Below are 8216 nucleotides of genomic sequence, written 5' to 3'. Positions count from 1 at the left end.
ACAAAGCCTGAGGAAGCTAAGCTTTTCCAGACCTATTCTGACATCAGTAATTTGAGAGGAGTTAGGAATACAAGAAAAGAAAAAATATTCAGAAATGATTATTCAGCCAAAAGGACTTATGCTCCTAATTGCTCATGTGCCTTTGAAAGTTCCCTACAGCTCTTTGCATTCAATTTTCTCTTATTTTGAAGATCAAAACAATGACACAAAGTGCTCCTATTTAACTTAAGTGCTCTGACAAGACACACAGCCTATTCTGCAGCATTTCTGCTATAGGTAGCCATCAGAAAAATCACACGTTTATTATGTATACAGAGTTCTCTCTTGATTGGAAAGCGTTTTCCATAGTTTGCAGGGCACCCCAGCTCTGTAGCCAAGAGCACGGCTCTTCCATGGCAGACATGGAACAAGTACTCACGGCAACTCATCACAGAATCCCTGGAAGGCTGCACACACCGAGCCCCATCCTGCAGCTTCACCCCTTTCTGAAGCCTGGAGCAGGTTGAAGGACTCTGGAAGGACCGTGCTCTTGGCCTTTTCCTGCCCAATTTCACAAGGTTAATGAGACCTGCAGAGGAATCGCTGCTGGAGACGGGGCAACACAAGCCTTGCAGAGCATCACATCTGGAGTCCAGAGGCGCTTGCTTCCCCTATTTGCATTTGCTTCCCACTCCCTCATATGGAACAGGATCACTGATTTTCTTTCCTTTGGGAAGAGCTCGAACAAGGACTGTGGCTGAAATGGACAGGAATAAAGGGGAAAGAGATTTTAAAATTAAATCTAATTGTTTTTTTAGTCTCATACCTGAAATTTATAGCATCATTTTCCCCTCTGAATAAACAACTATGTTGTCCTCTCCAGTTACAATGCACAAACCTGACTGCTACATGCAATGTCAAATTTACCCTGGTGCCTTTTATCAGGATTTCCTTTCATATTACTCTCTAAGCAGTGACTTTGTAAGGAGATGTAACTGCATTATATGCCACACATTAAACAAACCACATGTATGCAACACAGCTTATAATAGATTTCTTTTTTTCCCCAGAATGGTCCTTTCTGCCTCTGATGGTCTTGGTTTTCAGAGCCCTATCCCTCAAACACTGATCTACCAGAGAGAAGGAGTTTCATATAGATCCAGTATCCATCTACACTGCCAATGAATCAGGTGGAGATAGCTTTCTTATTCCTATTTCGTGGGGAAATAGCTGATCATCTCTGCTTGTTATCTGAGGTGAACTCAATAGGAAAAATAGTGAAGACTGACAATCCAGACAAGGCACGCATTTCCCAATAAAGGCATCTTCTAAAGACAAGATCCTTTAATGAGGTTGTTTATTTTTTTCTTAATAATTGTTCTAATTTCTTAAAAAAAGCTTTTCTCTCACTGATTTCTACAGCTTACACAAACCAAACCAAACAAAAACCAGGCAAAAATAAACCACAACCTTCCAAACACTGTGCAACCCACAGCAACACTGGCAACTTCTCATTCGTTCATTGACATCAGTTGAGCCAAACACATATTTTTCCAAGGGGCTATCTACAGAGAGTTCCTGTGAGCACCATCTTTCTCAAAACTGCTCCAAGCAGCAATTTGTTACTGAAATGGGTCCTCAGGGCTGTGATCCTGATACTTAGGTAGTCAGGTCGTGGGTGAATAGTTCTTTCCCAAAGACCTACCTGGTACCAGGCAGCAACACCAAACAAATAAAACATGGGTGGATGCAGAGCCAACTCTTCACCTGAAGGTTGAATGCTACTTTCTTTGCTTTTCAAGGACTGGTTTGTTCTCTGTATTAGATTATCCCTTTTCATTTTTTCTGCTCACATACATACAGCACTGTCATCTCCTGAGCCAGGCAGATCAGGGAAGCTGGAAGGACCTGCTCCCACTGCCAATCCCTTCCTGCCTTCCCTTGTCTTCCTGAAAGCCTGTGGAATATCTTTTCTCTCAGCTTCATCTGTTATCCATACCATCTCTTTCAGCACCTGCACTGCTTTTCCCAATTTCTATGGCTCTCTGGAAATAGAAATACCTATTCTTTTCCTTGACTTTCTGTCAACACCCATAGTATCCCTGAAAGTTTCAATTTTTTTAATTTTCTAGCAATCAAAGCTACTAAAACAAAGCTCCAGAGAATGACTGACCTTGTCTAACAGGTCTGAAAAAAGTAGCCTTTTTATATATATACATATACATATATATATATATATATAGTATTATTACTGACTGAGCTAATGGGAGCCAGATCAAATAAGCTTTTCTTTTCGTAGGGGGCTGAAATAGTTGAAATGCATGTTGTAATTGTCCATCCTTTTTCTCTGCAAATAAGAAACCTGCACTCAAGCAATGACATGTTCAGCTGTTTTTCCAGCTGGAAAGATGGAAAAAATCAGAATATCCATTCACTCTTTGAAGAGGAAGCAACCAGCTTTTACACAACATAAATTAGTTTATCCAGATTTTAATATTTTATATCTAAAATAGAAGCTGATCCAAGATCTTGGTTTCATACAGATGAAAGGCAGGATGCTTGTATATTAGTGAGCCAATTCTACTTTACTACAACTAGGACTGTGTACACGGAAACCATTTTTATATGAACAAAATTAGATGAAATGAAAAACCACTGTTGCTGATGGGCTCGGAATTGGCCATCGGTGAGTCCGTCTTGGAGCTGGCTGCATTGGCACTGTCAGACACAGGAAAAGCTTCTATCATCTTCTCACAAAAGCCATACCATAGCCTCCCACTACCAAACCCTTGCCATGCAAACCCAATACACAGACTGAACCATATGCCTTCTCAGGGGGGCAGGAATTGGACACTGGTCCAGAGTCCAGAGTAGTAGCAGAGATCACATACCTCCAGCAAGAAGGAGGAGCATGCCAAGCATCTAAAAGCAGCAAAACCCCCTCATTACCCAGATACCCACATCATGCTTGGGTCACCAGGAGCAGGGGCAGTACAGGCTTAGCTGTATTCATGCTTACACATTCAAGTATGCCTAAACATATGTTGATAAGAGGCTTCATATTTCTGATATTTTCATTTGTTGCGATGTTGCATACATGATAAATACATCCATCCTGCTTCAGTAAATCATGATTTTACAATGAATATATACTTAGATTATTACTGTAATGCTGATGTGCTGAACCATTAGTATAAAAAAAGCAAGCAGGTGATAAAAATGATGCAAAGACTCCCATAAAGTGAGAAACAAAACCCAAACTACTGTAGCAAACATTAGCAGTGAGATAAGTAAATTAGCGATTATTCTGGAGATAAATTAGTGGGTAAATAGGAGTATGTAAAGTGTATGTTGCTGCTTGTATCTTTCAGTTGGGAACTGTGAGCTGCATCCTCCAAAATCTATGTAGTGTCAGTGCAATAATATGGATGGATATTTAAGACTAGGCTATGACCATGACTCTGAGGCAATTGCCTTCCATAGAAGTCAGCACACCAGCAAATTTCATCCTTATTAACTGTGCTGCTTTTATACATTGCACTAATTAAAAACCCTACCATAAAAGTTGCTCTCAGATACTTTGCATAGAGTAAATATGCTGTGGGAATCCGGCATAACTGCAAATTTGCCTCTAACTAGAAAACAGTCAGTGACCCTGAAGAGATCAGTTTTTAGGCAGCAACACAAGGTGCCCATGAAACAGAGAGTATTTCAAGACTCCCAGTGAAATTAAATCTTCAGAGAAAATGTATATCCAGAGTGGCTTTGGAATCCAGACATAATATATAGAGAAACTTTCAAAGCAGGTCATTTATTTGACATAATTGTGCGAACACCCCTTTAAGCTGTGCAAACCAGAAAGTTCATTTCAAAATATTAACTTATTTCTTGCTATCAACAACAATGCAATTAATTCCCCTCAATAAAGATTGTTTTTGCAAAAGAGCAATAAGGTGCCTCTGCAGGGGGCATCATTATCATTAAATAATCACACCCCAGGAGACGCAAGGCACTCTGCAGTACCATGTACATTTTAGCACTCCAGAGTATGATTAGTTTGCGTTAACCACACCCCAGCATAGCTAATTGGGAAAGAGTCTATAAACTGAGGTGATTTCTGTATTTATTATAATATCTTTTTTGGAACTGACAGTGAAATTGGGAAGTTTCTGACAATTCCCATGGAAAATGTGGCCAGCCCTGACCCAGCCAGATAGCATCTTCCTGAGGCTGCAGTTAAGGCAGAAGGAGCCCATAACACCAACTTGCTGTGGTAATGCATATTAATATCTGCATCCTTAAAATGTTATGTGAGTAAATCCCGGTGTATAACAAGGAGTTATGACTTTTGGATGCTATGTTTTTCTATAAAAATCAAAACAGGCCCAGCTGTCCTGCACATACACGCAGAAAAACAGACACAATATTTTAATGGAATTCCTGCTTCTGATCTGCTGGATGTTTTACGCCACTTTGGACAGTCTGCTGTGATATATGGCTAACTTTTGGAGGGGGATGGATTTTTAAATAGTACATGTATTCACAACATAGATAATGCTATGGTGCTATAGTTGTCCTGAGGTCTCAATGGTTCTTTTTTTTTCAGTTTAAAGCAGTAGCCTTTAACACGGAACACATCCTGGAAATTAGATACTTCTATTATGAATGGAAGTTATGACAATATAGTCTAGATCTGTTGATTTTCCCTTGCTGAAAAGAGCACGGAAGAAAATTATGGAAGAATCATGATTTTGTACCCAATTTGGTTGTGAATAAAGCAGAAACCAGATCATCATTTTGGAGATGAAATTCAATCCTGCTTTGACATCCACAGGCACAACTTCAAAGTTAATGACACAGACACAGGGTCAGCACTGTATATCTTGGACCACTGGCAAGGGTAAAGAAACACAGTAATTACCTTAGTGTGGATCAAGCCTCACTGCTGGAGACCTAACAGCCCTTTTCTGGAATAATATATGCCCCCTATTAGTTTATGCAGGTGGAAAGGAGCTGCAAGAGAATAGTACCTCTTCAAAGAGACACCATTAGGATGTCTGCTTGGGTGCTGAGGGCACAAGTCAAGGACAAGTCTGCATGACCAGTGACAAAGAAGATTCCATAGTCATTCAAAGACTATGAGAAGCTATGAGCACAAGAAGTCATTGCTACATGCAAGCCCTCCAAGGGTAGGGTATAACCAGTAGACTAGTGAACAGCATTAGTTGTTTGTGTTACTAGCTTGAACTATCTCTATATTCAGTGCAGTCATCCATTACTTCTCATCAGTTTAAAGAGATGAAAAATACTATCTAAGATGTGTAGGCTGGATGCACCAAGTCATAACAAAGTGTCAATGTTCCTCCTCAGCAGACAAGAAACCTGCCGTGTGCAGGGCTGTCATTAAAACTGAATTAGTGAAGCTTCTCCCATTTACTGGTCAAACAAAGTTGAACAATGGCTGTTCAAGAGAACAAAACAAAAATAAGAAAGGAATTAGGGATACAGGAATTCAAATAAAGTGAAAAATACCATATGCATGAGCAAGCAGCATGTTTTTTTTTTAAAAGCAGGTTATTTTATAATCAATATTTAAAGTAATTTTATCAGGAAGCGTAACCGATACTTCATGACTATGTATGTGTAGCCAGTAAGCTATAGATTTATAAATATGAGGGTTATCATGGCTTCAGTGTAGCAAGGCACAGCCATTTTAAAATTGAAATTGTCAGATTTTATCAGTTATCTCTTTCCACAGGATAATGTAACTTTACAATTACTTAGCTCATAAAGAACTAATTTCATTCAGCTTCCAATAAATACTTTCAAAATAGGAGTCTATAGCAAGATTTCTTGAGTGGTCGAATCATGAACAATAATGGTCATACAGACTTTGAGGGAAAGTCTTTATAATGAGATTAATACCTGCAGGCTTCCCACACAAAGATTTATTTTTATAAGCAATTAATAATAACATCTTTTTTCTATATTTTTGTCTATTACAAAAGAAAATAAGTTATTGATTTCAACTGCAAAAACAACTATTTGCATAACATTGTTGATTGTGTGTTCTACTAGCACAATCAGAATTAATAGGAGCAAAATATTTTATTATTTTTAAATGGGTAAAGATTTTATATATATTAGCATTTCTATCTGATTAGAACAGTCTGTTTAGCAGAGCAGCACTATTAGGAGTGCAGATCAGATTATCATATTCAATTCACGCAATGGTGTAAAGCCTTTCTATTGGCACCTCGGTACAGACTTGTGGGTAGATCTTTGAAAGCTTTCCTAAACTTTAAACACAGTAAGTATTTGTAACTATCACTCAGTTCTTATTACATTCTAGATACCATGTTCTTAATTAAATATTAAGAATGAAACAGCAGACAGACACATGGGAATTTTGCTACTTATTTCCATTTTATTTGCGTGATAAACCCTATTATTCCCTCCATGTTTGTATGTGGGAGGATACTCACCCTGCAGAAGGGCAGTCAGAGCACCTAAGTTTAGCCTACATGAATTGGTAGTGGAGGAAGACCATCTGCCTTTGGGAAGTGCTTCTGCTCTCAGGAGGGAAGCAAGTCAGGTGCCTGTAAGTGAGACAACCTGGTTACGCTCTTCACATCCAATAGAACAAAGCCAGAATTCTGTGTTTAAACAATTCAAACCATAACTCACCTTTCTCAATTCAGTACATTTTTAAACAGATCACAGTTTTACTCATGTAAAAGTAAGACAACCTAGTGATAACCACTTTTAAGTTGACAAACTAGTCGTGCAATTTATTGTGCTCCTTTAAGGATTTATTGTTATACCCAAGCCCTCAGTATGGGTAAACACCAAATCATTTCTGGTTCCCAGTAGCTTATTTTCTAAATGAATTCATCACAAACCAGATGACTGACATCACACCAAGTGAAAGCGTTGGTAGCATCTATACTCATCTGATGTTTCACCCCAGCCACCACCATCCAGACAGAATGTGTGTTTTGCTGGGGCAGTGTCTGTGAGCGATACAAGCCATCTTCTGCTTGAAACAGGATCTCTTTTCTCTACCCAGTGACTTATATTTTCAAGGACACTAACTACTTTATTTTTGATCCAGCCCTCCCATGCTGAATTTGGTAGGAACTGGCTTCTTGAATTAAAACTTCTAGGGAAGATGGTCAGTAACACAGATACACATAGTTACATCAAACCTTGCTTTCCACAGCAAGTGCTTACCTTCTGCTTCCCAGCTCGGTCATCATCAAAATATTTTGGTTTGGTGTTTGTCTCACTAGGTTATGCACAGATTCTGGGCTGTCACCCACTCTGTAGAGAGATCTCATCTGATTTGTTTTCTCATGTTTGCTTTCCCTGACCAACTACCAGCTGAAATAGTTGCAATCAGAGAATTAACCAGAGTTTCCAAATCTTCCCATAACAATTAACATGAAAATAAGAAAAAGGGAATGAGAGAGAACGCATGTGTGTGTGTCTGAGTGTTTGGGGAGATTCACAGGCATTAGGTTTTAAAGATAAGTACAATTTAGGACTGCTTGGTGCCCCAGTATTTGAATAGCAGAACTTATGAGTAGGAAAACACACTTTAAACTCAAATAACTATAGCCGGTTCCTGAATTGCAGCTGATTTGAATATTTGAAATCCCTGATAGGCTGGCTAGTCATCCAACACGAATAGAAACAAAATAAAATGACATGAGACCAGTCCAAGCGCAGATTAACTACAGGCACAGAAAGCTCAGAGGGGAAAAAGCGGTAAGAAATTAAAGGAAAATTCTAAATACCTAATAAATCTGAGAATTTCATAAACATTCCACACAGAGGAAAGAAACAAAATATGGCAACTAAATTATGCATTCAGAATCGTATGCTTAACTGGGATACTTCACACTTGGATTTTGGTGAATGCTGCTTTTAATTCCATTGCAGATGTTCTTATTCATAACACGGACTATGCCCAAATTTAGCCAATATCAAACTGCTTTTATACATATACTACAAATACCAAATGCCTGCAAAAGAGGCCAGAATTAAAGAGCAGAGAATGTAAACTGGACTGTGAAAGAGGAAAGGGAAAATAGATTAAAATCATTTTTAGAAACACCAGTTCTTGGAAAAAAAAATCACTATTAACAAATTATCAGTTGCTTCTTCAAATAGTAAGACTTGTAATCAATACGTAAAAAAAAAAACAAATGCATCTTTCATTTTTTATTCTTCTT

At 38.5% G+C, this 8216-nt stretch overlaps 1 long non-coding RNA gene across 2 annotated transcripts in view; it reads left to right on the top strand.

The window, feature by feature from the left end:
* Window positions 1–8216, top strand: part of LOC134156676 (uncharacterized) — a 52332-nt gene that overhangs the window by 31399 nt on the left and 12717 nt on the right. The window contains exon 2 of one of the 2 annotated variants that reach the window (XR_009962018.1): window positions 1050–1169. The exons of the other annotated variant lie outside the window; for it this stretch is intronic. This is a non-coding gene — a long non-coding RNA (uncharacterized LOC134156676). The remainder of the gene's footprint in view (window positions 1–1049; window positions 1170–8216) is intronic. 2 annotated transcript variants of the gene reach the window in all.

This window comes from Pezoporus occidentalis, unplaced genomic scaffold, assembly GCF_034315485.1.
Source record: "Pezoporus occidentalis ecotype Australia unplaced genomic scaffold, CSIRO_AGI_Poc_V1 ctg89, whole genome shotgun sequence".
NCBI classification, from domain to species: Eukaryota; Metazoa; Chordata; class Aves; order Psittaciformes; family Psittacidae; genus Pezoporus; species Pezoporus occidentalis.
The sequence above is the reverse complement of the archived record's forward strand: the minus strand, read 5'-3'. Positions and strand labels throughout refer to the sequence as shown.